This window comes from Scylla paramamosain, chromosome 5 (assembly GCF_035594125.1).
Source record: "Scylla paramamosain isolate STU-SP2022 chromosome 5, ASM3559412v1, whole genome shotgun sequence".
Lineage (NCBI taxonomy): Eukaryota > Metazoa > Arthropoda > Malacostraca > Decapoda > Portunidae > Scylla > Scylla paramamosain.
In genome coordinates, this window is record NC_087155.1 from 10,454,192 (window position 1) to 10,466,691 (window position 12,500).

The following is a 12,500-nucleotide window of genomic DNA, read 5'->3' on the forward strand; positions in this document are numbered from 1 at the left end:
ACTGTTACCGCTATATAGTAATCTAAACTACTACTACTATTGCTACTACTACTACTACTACTACTACTACTACTACTACTACTACTACTACTAGTACTACTTATAATAATAATTATAATAATATTAATAATAATAATAATTTTTTTCAAACTATTTATTAAATTTACTAACATTTGTATTTTTATTTATTCTCTCTCTCTCTCTCTCTCTCTCTCTCTCTCTCTCTCTCTCTCTCTCTCTCTCTCTCTCTCTCTCTCTCTCTCTCTCTCTCTTTCATCTAACGAGTTGAACACCAATTATACATTTTATTGACTTGTCTCTGACCCATCCACGCATTCATCCTCATCACCCGTGCAATCATCCACCTGAGGCAAGGTGAGGGTTTGAAGGAGGTGTCACAGGCATCAAATACTGTATCAGGTCCTCCAGGGAGAGGGAGAGGGAGAGGCCTGCGCCAAGTCAGCGCCCCGCCATAGTGACAGTTTTGTGCCCTGAATGATGCAAGCAGTGGTTTGAGGGAGTCTGTTGGTCCTGTCATGCAAGTTAAGGCATCCTTTGTGTTGTTAATGAAGTGTTGGGGAGGCTAGTGTGAGTGTGTGTGTGTGTGTGTGTGTGTGTGTGTGTGTACTGCAAGCAATGCTATTGGTACACCCACCCCCAGCCGTGACATACCTGTGACGTGTGTGTATATGTGTGTGACGCTAACCTCTTGCTGTGTGTGTGTGTGTGTGTGTGTGTGTGTGGCCAGTGGGGAGACGCCACGTCACGGGTTGGCAGGCAGGAAACAAGAGTGGATCAGTTTTGGCCTGGCTGTGAAGGTGAGCGGGTGGAGTGTCAGTACTGTTACTGGATTTGTATTAATATTACGTTTGCAAGACAATTGAGCGGCATAGTTTGTGTTGACACGGCTTATTACCGCAGTCTGCACAGCGTCTGCAGTGTGGCAAGCCTTATAAGTACAGTGTGTGTGTACTGACGTACCTTGTGTCCGGTAATGCCCTTAGGGATTGTGCTACTTTGCCTTAGGTTACTGTCCCTACACACACACACACACACACACACACACACACACACAACAACAACAAAAACAGCAACAGCAACAATAGCAACAATAGCAACAAGAAGATCAACAACATTGACATGACCCACTACCCCACCACATCACCCCCACACGCACCCATTCATGGAAAACCTTACCTAATCACACACACACACACACACACACACACACGCTGGGAAGAGAAAGAAGAGGTGGGGAAGAGGCTGTAAGAAACAGATATCGCGGGGAAGACTAGGTTTGTTTGTTTGTTTTATGTTTGGATAGCGTACAAACACACACACACACACACACATACAGACACACACACACACACACACACACACACACACACACACACACACACAGGTGCGCGCGCGCGTGCGGAAGGATGCTTGCACACATGCACGCACACACACACAATTAAGTCAGAAAGTAGATATATAGCCTTCAAAATTACTTTAAATAATTAGTGAGGAGGCGGCCATCTTTGTTTTCAGCTGAAGCCCCGCCCCTCAGGCGCCATGATGGTCTGGCCCGATTCCAATAATATTTTTATTTCGTAAACTTGTATATTGCGGCTTTTTAAGTGAGTTGTTATGGTTTGTAAAAATATTTAGTGATGTTTTGAATGTTTTCCATAAGTGTGTGAAGGGAAATTTGTTGATTATGAGGCCGTTTTATTGTAAACAAGTGTTGCTTTTTTCGGTTATTTTTCTAAGGTCGCCCTAGAAAAAAAATTATTTCAGCCGCTAGGCAAGATTTTATTGGCTCAAAAAATCGTTTAAGGTTATTAAAGTGTGTTTTGATCCTGTTGAGTGAAATATGTGGAGTTTTAAAAGATTTATAGGCGTGTGAAAGGTGGAAAAGTTGACATTTATTATTTCTTTATTTCTTTATTTCAGCTTGTAACTATCTTTTGATTGTTTGTAAAAATAGTTTTGATTTTTTTAAGTGTTTTGCATTCCTGATAAATAGATTTGTGGACTTTACATTGTTTTTTTTTATCGTGTTTGTTCCAACACTTTTTTAATCGGTTCTTTTAAAATATCTTTATTATTAGTCAGGCTGGGAATGGTTTTACATTCCCAATATTAGTTAAACTATTTGACAAGTCAGAATATATTAGGCATTCCGGCTTAGCTCCATTTTTGCTAGGGGTCAATTTCAAAATGGATTCGTTAACGTATTTTTGAGTGTGACGTCATCAATGACGTCATCACACCGGGGGCCGGGACGCCCCTTCATTCCAGTCTCTATCAGTCATTGTTTGGTGTATGTATGTATGTATGTATGAGTGTGTGTGTGTGTGTGTGTGTGTGTGTGTGTGTATGTGTGTGTGTGTGTGTGTGTGTGTGTGTGTGTGTGTGTGTGTGTGTGTGTGTGTTAGATCATCTTGAACCCCATCCGTCCCACTCCTGCGCCTTTCTGCCTCCTCCCCTTTTTTATTTATTTATTTTCCTGCTCGTATATTGTGTGTATGTGCATGTGATTAGATAAGGTTCTGCCAGGAAGGGGGGCGTGTGGGGGTGGTAAGGTGATTGGTGGGTGTTGAGGGTCATGGTGGTGATATATATATATATATATATATATATATATATATATATATATATATATATATATATATATATATATATATATATATATATATATATATATATATATATATATATATATATATATATATATATATATATATATATATATATATATATATGTGTGTGTGTGTGTGTGTGTGTGTCGCATCTGTGTCTTGATTTCCTCTGTTATGTTCTCTTCCCTTCCTCCTCCTCCTGTTGAATATAAATATATGGAAAGTTATTTTGGAGTGTTGCATGTGTTGCTTGTTGTTTGCACTGCTTCCATGCGTCATTTGCATTATTACCACTATTTTACCTGTGTTGTTTGCAATAATTCACAGTTTGCTTGATTTGTTGATCTGCATAGCGTGTGAACAGAGAACTAGCTGTATATGACTACTGTTTACTTGTCTACCTTATTAATTCTCCTCTCACCTCTCCCCCCAGCGCTTCCTCCGCCCCCCTGTCAGATATGGAGGGGTTGGGGAAAGGATGCCGTGTCCCTGAGTCTGCCCCTGACTGGCCAGCTGACGCCCATTGATATCTCCATGGCCGTGGTGAGGCAGGAGAGGACTCAAGGTAAAACTGTTTGCTGCCTTGTTTACGTCTTCATTTGTTCTCATTACTACTTCACTTCTGGTCTCTCTAAACTTTCTAATTGGGACAGAGCAAACTTAGAATTGTTCAGTGCCTCAAAAACTCAATTCCTCCATTCACCATCTCCACACAAGCTTCCAGACAACTAGCCCCTCTTGTTTAGTGACACTCAACTACCCCCCTCTTCCACACTGAACATCCTCGGTCTGTCCTTTACTTATAATCTAAACTGCAAACTTCACATCTCATTGTATAACGTTAGGCGTTCTGAGTCGTCTCCTGCAGCTTTTGTCAACCCCACACCCAGCTGTTAACTCTGTAGAGGGGCCTTATCCGTCCATCTGTCTGTCTGTCTGTGTCTGTCTGTCTGTGTCTGTCTGTCTGTATCTCTCTCTCTCTCTCTCTCTCTCTCTCTCTCTCTCTCTCTCTCTCTCTCTCTCTCTCTCTCTCTCTCTCCTCTCTCTCTCTCTCTTGTGTGAATGACATTATTATTATTATTATTATTATTATTATTATTATTATTATTATTATTATTGTTATTGATGTTGTTGTTGTTGTTGTTGTTGTTGTTGTTGTTGTTGTTGTTGTTTTCCTTCTTCTTCTTCTTCTTCTTCTTCTTCTTCTTCTTCTTCTTCTTCTTCTTCTTCTTCTTCTTTTCCTTTTATTTATTAGCAGGTATATTATCCAGTGTGTGTGTGTGCGTGTGGGATGATGTATGCATTTATGTGTGTGTGTATGTGTGTGTGTGTGTATATTGTTACAGTAGTTTACAAACTGAAAATATACCCACAGTGTGTGTGTGTGTGTGTGTGTGTGTGTGTGTGTGTGTGTGTGTGTGTGTTTAGAACTATGTGGTATTTTCAGATATGGTGTGTGTGTGTGTGTGTGTGTGTATGTGTAAAATTAAGGTTCAAAATTAGTATTATTAATATTACTACTATTATGATTATTATGGTTTGTAATACTTGTGTGTGTGTGTGAGGGGAAGAGAGGGAGAGGAAGGCTGGTTAACACACACACACACACACACACACACACACACACACACACACACACACACACACACAGGCAAGCCACACCCTCTTTCTGAATGCAACACTCCGCTGAGAGAGAACGAGTTAGGAATGAAATATTAGTGAGTGAGGTTAAGTTAGGTTAGGATAGGTTAGGAATGTCGGTAGAGTGTTGATAGAGGATGTATGTTCGTGTGTGTGTTAGGTTAGGTTAGGAGTGTTTGTGTGTGTTGGGGTGTGTTTAGAAGATGTGTCAGTGTTGATAGAGGGTGTGTGTGTGTGTTACGTTTGGAGGTAAATTGAGGTGTGACTGTGTCTTGAGTTTGTTTTGTGTGTTTTAAATGATTTGGGTGAATTTGGGGGTGTGCGGGGTCTTTTGGGTGTATTTGAGTGTGTGTGGGGTGTTCTGAATGCATTTGGGTGTGTTAGCGGCATATTCTGTGGTGATTTCGGTGTTTTGGGTGTTTTAAGCGTGTTTTGGGTGTGTTTGGATGAGTTTGTGGGTATTTTGGGGTATTTTGTGTGTGTTTTGGATGTTTTGAATGTGTTTTGGATGAGTTTTGTGGAGATTTTTGGGTTTTGAGAGTGTTTTGAGTGTGTTTTGGATGTTTAAGCGTGTGTTTGGTGTGTTTGGGTGAGTTTTCTAGGTGTTGTTGGGTGTTGTTGGATATTTTGTGTATATTGTGTAGTGTTTTGGGGTGTTTTGGGAGTTTTGGGGGTATATTTCTTCATTATTAATGGGAAAACACCCTTGAAAACCTTGCTAATCATCTTTATGGATTTGAGAAATATTCGTGAGGTGAGAGAGAGAGAGAGAGAGAGAGAGAGAGAGAGAGAGAGAGAGAGAGAGAGAGAGAGAGAGAGAGAGAGTGTATGTGTGTGTATCTGTGTGTGTGTGTGTGTGTGTGTGTGTGTGTGTGTGTGTTGGGGGAGGAAGGGGGGAGGAGCAGTGACAGGTAGACCTGACTAGGGAGGGGGATGGCTGGCGCCGGTCAGTCTTGCCCCACGCATAATGTAATAAGTGTTTCCGTATTCCCAGTAGCTTCTTTCTGTACCAAACACTGCCACGCAGCACCAGAGAGCCATGAGTACGTAAGGTGAGCCCAGCGGTGCTACCATCCCCTCATTCAGCCTTATTGCCTTCACAGCATCGCCTCTCATCCTCCCTGTAATGTCTTGAAGTTGTTTATTAAAGTTTTTTTTTTGTTATTTAGGTATTTTTGGGGGGTTTATTTATTTAGCTTTTAGGTTTTGTTTACATCTGAGTCTGGAAACAGTTAGAAATTTAGGCGAATATTGAAGTTTCCTCAATATGTAAACAAGCAAGAAGACAATCTTTAGCTTAGTTCCCCTTGCTGCGTTGCAAATCTCTGTAATAATTGATGTTTTTTTTTTTTCTTTTAAGTGTGATTTGGGTGTATTTAGGAGTGTTGTGGGTGTTCTGAGTTTGTATTAGAGCTGTTTAAGAGTGTTTTGGATATATATTAGCTGTTGTCACGTGTGTTTTGCTTGAATTTTTGGTTTAGATTGTTTTTAGATGTATTTTACGTGTTTTGAGTGTTGTGGAGTGTTTTGAGTGTGTTGTGGAGTGTTTTTGTGTGATTGTGGGTGTATTGAGGTGTGAGTGTGTTTTGAGTTTATTTTGGGTGTTTTAAGTGTTTTAGATGAGTCTTGGTGTGTGTGGGATTTTTTGGGTGTATTTGAGAGTGTGTGTGGTGTTCTGAGTGCGTTTGGGTATGTTAGGGGCGTTTTCTGTGGTGATGTGCATGTTTTGGATGTTTTAAGCGTATTTTGGGTGTATTTGGATGTGTTTTCTTGGTAGTTTTGGGTATTTTGTGTGTGTTTTGGATGTTTTGAGTGTATTTGGGTGAGTTTTGTTGAGATTTTGTGGTGTTGGGAGTATTTTGAGTGTGTTTTGGATGTTTTGAGTGTGTTTTGGATGTGTATGGGTGAGTATTGCGCTCTCTCCTTCCCTGGGACTCAAAAAGTGCAGAACATTTCAATTTTTATAAAGTGTATTATAAAGTGTAACTACTGATATATATATATATATATATATATATATATATATATATATATATATATATATATATATATATATATATATATATATATATATAGATAGATAGATAGATAGAGAGAGAGAGAGAGAGAGAGAGAGAGAGAGAGGGAGAGAGAGAGAGAGAGAGAGAGAGAGAGAGAGAGAGAGAGAGAGAGAGAGAGAGAGAGAGAGAGAGATAACTAGCAAGAACTTAACATATACACACACACACACACTTACAAACCAATGCACTCATAAACATTCAAATTTCCCTCACTTTTCAATCCCTAGAAAGGAGAGAGTGCGAGACAAGACATCCTAGAAAGCCTAACATTTCTGCCAATATTACAGGATGGAGAGCTTAGGATACCACACAGAGGAGGGTGAAGGAGCCTTGGGGAAGCCTGAAGGAGGGGCAGTGAAGGAGGGAGGCCTGGAGGTGAAGGAAATGCAGAAAATTCCTCTAATAGTGAGCGCTTCGCTGGTCAGACCATCCCTCACTGAATATTTGGACCGAGGCTTCGAGATACGAGATGAGAATCCGTTTTTTAGTGGTTTAAGCCAGTTTTATGTGTTTTTGGGTGTTTGTAGATTGTTTTTATCTTGTTTTGAGTATTTTTTTTTTGGTTTGTGAAAGGAGGGAGAAAGCTTAAATACAGTAATAATACCGAAAAAAAGGCTTAAATTGAGAGTTTTAAAGTTATCTTAGCGTATATTAAGCTGTTTTAAATGTTTTAAGTTACCAGAAGAGAGGAAGCTTAAATTTAATATTAGGATAAGGAAAAAGCTTATTTCTTGCATTAGGAAGAAAGAAAAGCTTAATATTGCCACCTCATCCCCCCAGCCCCCAGTGAGCCAGGTGACCCCCTAGAACAACGCCATCCTGCCTATTTGTGGTGTGGCAGCCCAGATCGTCCCCCTCCCTCCCTCATCCTCCTCCTCCTCTAGCAAAGAAGAGACGTTTAATCAGCTAGTGGACAGGTTGTTGTTGTTGTTGTTATTGTTGTTGTGGGGGTGGCGGTGGTAGTAGTGGCGGCGGTGGTTGTTCGTCTCTCGCTCTCTCTCTCTCTCTCTCTCTCTCTCTCTCTCTCTCATGCGCAGGCGGTGGTGGGGGGGCGGGGAGGGCGTAGTCTCGAGAAGGCTGGCAGAGGTTATGGAGGGATCCTGGTATCCTCCCTCTCCCTCACTCCCTCGCTCCCTCCTTGGGCTCTCTCCGGAACGTAAGTAGTAGTAGTAGTAGTAGTTTTTTATTATTATTATTATTGTTATTATTATTATTATTTTATTATTATTATTGTTATTATTATTGTTAATAGTAGTAGTAGTAGTAGTAGTAGTAATTTATTATTATTTTTATTATTATTATTATTATTTTTATTATTATTATCATTATTATTATTATTATTATTATTATTATTTGTAGTAGTAGTTGTAGTAGTAGTAGTAATATCGTTATTATTACTGTTATTACAATTTTCATAATTTTCTCGTTATTTTTACTATTACTACTACTACTGCTACTACTACCACTACCCTCTTCCTTCTCTTCCTCCTCCTCCTCCTCTTCCTACCACCACCACCACTACCACCACCACCACCATCACTACTACAACAAACGCTATTATCCCAACAGAAGTAACGGCGTGGCTGGAAGTGGGCGGAAGTTTAGCAGGCTTCTCTAAGATTGGGCTGGAAGTTAGCGGAAGAGGAGACGTGGCACATGACAAGGCAATACAGGGCTTACAGAGGGCAGGCGTGACTGGGCCCTGCCTCGCCGCCCTTGTGAACACCCTAGAGAGAAATACGCTCACCTTGTAGAGAGGATATATTTTAATTTTCTTTCGTTGTATATTTTATTTGTTTATTTATTTATTATTAAAAGGAATATTTTCTTTTCTCAATATTTTTCGTTCGTTTTTATAATGGATTGTTTAATTTTATCTATATTTGTTTACATTTTTTTTATCAATTTCTTTCGATTTTATATTCAGTTTATTTATTTATCATTATTTCTTAAGATAATTTCTTTATTTTCTTATTTTTTCGCTCGTTTTCATAATGGGAGTGTTCAATTTTATCTATATTTTTCAATCTTATTTAATTTCTTAGACTTAATATCCAATTTATTGATTTATTATTACTTCTAAGTTGTGTGTAAGTACTTAAAGTATAATTTAATTATTTATTTATATTTATTTTTATTTTCCGTCCGTTTTTATTATATTGGAAACTTATTTCATATATATTCCAGTTTTCTGTTTCTTGTTCATGCCAGGTGTGACAATAAACACTAAGATTATTACTGCTTTTAATCCCAACGAGAGAGAGAGAGAGAGAGAGAGAGAGGAGAGAGAGAGAGAGAGAGAGAGAGAGAGAGAGAGAGAGAGAGAGAGAGAGAGAGACACCCTAGAGAGAAATACGCTCACCTTGTAGAGAGGATATATTTTCATTTTCTTTCGTTGTATTTTTTATTTGTTTTTTTTATTTATTATTAAAAGGAATATTTTCTTTTTTCTATTTTTCGTTCGTTTTATAATGGATTGTTTAATTTTATCTATATTTGTTTACATTTTTTATCAATTTCTTTCGATTTTATATTCAGTTTATTTATTTATCATTATTTCTTAAGATAATTTCTTTATTTTCTTTATTTTTCGCTCGTTTTCATAATGGGAGTGTTCAATTTTTATATATTTTTCAATCGTAATTTAATTTCTTAGACTTAATATCCAATTTATTGATTTATTATTACTTCTAAGTGTGTGTAAGTACTTAAAAGTATAATTTAATTATTTATTTATTTATTTATATTTTCCGTCCGTTTTTATTATATTGGAAACTTATTTCATATATATTCCAGTTTTGTTTCTTGTTCATGCCAGGTTGTGACAATAAACATTAAGATTATACTGCTTTTAATCCCAACGAGAGAGAGATAGATAGAGAGAGAGAGAGAAAGAAGAGAGAGAGAGAGAGAGAGAGAGAGAGAGAGAGAGAGAGAGAGAGAGAGAGAGAGAGATGCATACAGACGCACAAAACTCCATTAATTATTTCAACACTTTCCATTATGAGACGAAAAGATTTTGAATGTATTTGGGTGTGTGTAGGGGTGTTCTGGATGCGTTTGGGTGTGTGCGGGGACTTGAGTGTATTTGTATTTTGTATGCGGGATTTTTATTTAAGTATATATGAGTGTGTGTGAGGGTGTTTTGGATGCGTTTGGGTGTGTGCGGGGTCTTTAGAGTGTATTTGAGTGTGTGTTGGGTCTTTTGAGTGTATATGAATGTGTGTGTGAGACTTTTGGGTGCGTTTGGGTGTGGGTATGATCTTTTGAGTGTATTTGAGTGTGCTGTGTGTATTTGAGTGTCTTTGGGGCGTATTATGTATTGTTGGGAGTGTTTTGGATGTTTTAAAGCGTGTTATTAGGTGTGTTTGGCGAGTTTTAGGCTGTTGCAAATTGTTTTGGGTCTGTGTTCGATGTTTTCTGTGAATTTGGTTACGTTTTATTTGTTTTTTTGTGGTGTTGAGAGTGTTTAAATGTGTTTTGGATGTTCAAGCGTGTGTTGAGTGTGTTTGGGTGAGTTTTTGTGGCTATTTTTAGCTGTTGTTGGTTTTGGGAATTTTTTTGGGGGTATATTACTTCATTATTAATAGGAAAAATACCCTTGAAATCCCTGCTAATCATCTTTATGGCTTTGAGAAACAATCGTGAGAGAGAGAGAGAGAGAGAGAGAGAGAGAGAGAGAGAGAGAGAGACGAGAGAGAGGAGAGAGAGAGAGAGTGTGTGTGTGTGTGTGTGTGTGTGTGTAGGAGCATTTTAGTTTAGCCTGTCTTTCGCTTGTTCGTGCGTTTTCTGCGCTGATATGGCACAGAAGTGTGTGAAATTTGCAATCATAATCACGTATGGTGTGTTCATTTTGCAAATGGGAGTGAAGAAGTGATGATATTTAAATTATTTGAATTATTACTTTATAACACGTCATCTTTTGTGTCTGTGTGTGTGTATATCTGTGTGTGTGTGAGGGTGGAGGAACAGTGACAGGAATCGCTGGGTAGTGCCGGGGAGGGCGGGCGGCTGCAGTGTTTCGACCTACGCTGGTCAGTCTTCCTCACGCACAATGGTAATAAGTGTTTCCTTATTCCTGGCAGCTTCTCCCTGTACCAAGCACTGCCACGCAGCACCAGAGAGCCATGAGTACGTAAGGAGAGCCCAGCAGTGTCAGACTTTTTGACGCGTTTTGAGTGTTGTTGGGGTGTTTTGAGTGCATTATGGAGTGTTTTTGTGTGTGGTTGTATTGAGGTGCTGTGAGTGTGTTTTTAGTTTATTTTGGGTGTTTTAAGTGTTTTGGGTGAGTTTGGGTGTGTGTGTGGTCTATTGGGCGTATTTGAGAGTGTGTGGCGTGTTCTGAGTGCGTTTGGGTGTGTTAGGGGCATATTCTGTGGTGATGTGCGTGTTTTGGATATTTTAATCGTGATTTAAATGTGTTTGGATGAGTTTTGTGGGTAGTTTGGCGTGTTTTGTGTGTGTTTTGGATGTTTTGAGTGTGTTTGGGTGAGTTTTGTGGGTAGTTTGGTGTGTTGTTGTCCCTAGGAAGGAGAGAAAGCGAGATAAGACGGGACATCATGGTAAGCCTAACATTTCTGCCAATATTACAGGATACCACACGGAGGGGTGGTGAAGGAGCTTTGGGGATGGCTGAAGGAAAGGCAGTGAAGGAGGGAGGCCTGGAGGTGAAGGAAATGCAGAAAATTCCTCTAATACTGAGCGCTTCTCTGGTCAGACCATCCTTCACTGAATATTTGGACCGACGCTTCGAGATACGAGGTGAGAATCCATTTTTTTTAGTGTTTTAAGTTAGTTTTAAGAGTTTTTAGGTATTTTTAGGTTGTTTTTAATGATGTTTTGAGTATTTTAGGTTTCTGGAAGGAGGGAGAAAGCTTAAATGCAGTAATAAGGCAAAAAAAGGCTTAAATTGAGTTTTAATGTCAGCCTAGCATATATTAAGCTGTTTTAAGTATTTTAAGTTACCAGAAGAGAGGAAGCTTAAATTTAATACTAGGATAAGGAAAAAGCTTATTTTTTGCATTAGGAAGAGATAAAAGCTTAATATTACCCCCTCCTCCCGCCCCCCAGTGAGCCAGGTGACCCCCAGAACAGCGCGATCCTGCCTACTTGTGGTGTGGGAGCCCTGATCGTCCCCTTTCCTCCCTCCTCCTCCTCCTCCTCCTCTTCCCCCTCCAGCATAGAAGAGACGTTTAATCAGCTGGTGGACAGGTTAGTTTTGTTGTTATTGTTTTTATTGTTGTTGTTTTTGTTGTTGTTGTTGTTGTTGTTGTTGTTCTCTCTCTCTCTCTCTCTCTCTCTCTCTCTCTCTCTCTCTCTCTCTCTCTCTCTCTCTCTCTCTCTCTCTCTCTCTCTTTCGTTTTACATTTTCTTTCTCATTGTCTTTGTTTCACTGTACTCACACACACACACACACACACACACACACACACACACACACACACACAGACACACAACTAGTATTTTTCCATTGTTGTTGTTTTTATTATTATTATTATTATTATTATTATTATTATTATTATTATTATTATTATTATTATTATTATTATTATTACTGTTATTATTAGTATTTTTATTATTATTTATTTTTCGTGATTCCTGATCAAATGTGTAGTGTGAGTGTGTATGTTCAGTTTTACAGGATCGTTTCGTTGTTGTTGTTGTTGTTGTTGTTGTTCTGGAACGAGTGCAGGGGTGCCTTCTTTCTTTCTTCCTCCTCCTCCTCAGATTCAACTCTTTCGTCTCACTTTCTGATTGACACTTCCCAGAATCTCTCTCTCTCTCTCTCTCTCTCTCTCTCTCTCTCTCTCTCTCTCTCTCTCTCTCTCTCTCTCTCTCTCTCTCTCTCTCTCTCTCTCTCTCTCTCTCTCTCTCTCTCTCTCTCTCTCTCTCTCTCTCTCTCTCTCTCTCTCTCTCTCTCTCTCTCTCTCTCTCTCTCTCTCTCTCTCTCTCTCTCTCTCTCTCTCTCTCTCTCTCTCTCTCTCTCTCTCTCTCTCTCTCTCTCTCTCTCTCTCTCTCTCTCTCTCTCTCTCTCTCTCTCTCTCTCTCTCTCTCTCTCTCTCTCTCTCTCTCTCTCTCTCTCTCTCTCTCTCTCTCTCTCTCTCTCTCTCTCTCTCTCTCTCTCTCTCTCTCTCTCTCTCTCTCTCTCTCCCTCTAGTGCAGGAAACAG

General features: G+C 39.3%; 2 long non-coding RNA genes across 3 annotated transcripts in view; both read left to right on the forward strand.

Moving 5' to 3' along the window:
- Positions 1-7,338, forward strand: part of LOC135100513 (uncharacterized) — a 10,356-nt gene extending 3,018 nt beyond the window's left edge. The window contains exons 1-3 of one of the 2 annotated variants that reach the window (XR_010268758.1): positions 635-991; positions 3,064-3,195; positions 6,619-7,338. This is a non-coding gene — a long non-coding RNA (uncharacterized LOC135100513). Of the gene's footprint in view, positions 1-634; positions 992-3,063; positions 3,196-6,618 lie in introns of those variants that run through there. The other variant, XR_010268757.1, reaches the window with a different exon arrangement.
- A 3,075-nt stretch (positions 7,339-10,413) lies between these two features.
- Positions 10,414-12,500, forward strand: part of LOC135100297 (uncharacterized) — a 10,468-nt gene continuing 8,381 nt past the window's right edge. The window contains exons 1-2 of the long non-coding RNA XR_010268588.1: positions 10,414-11,092; positions 11,402-11,542. This is a non-coding gene — a long non-coding RNA (uncharacterized LOC135100297). The remainder of the gene's footprint in view (positions 11,093-11,401; positions 11,543-12,500) is intronic.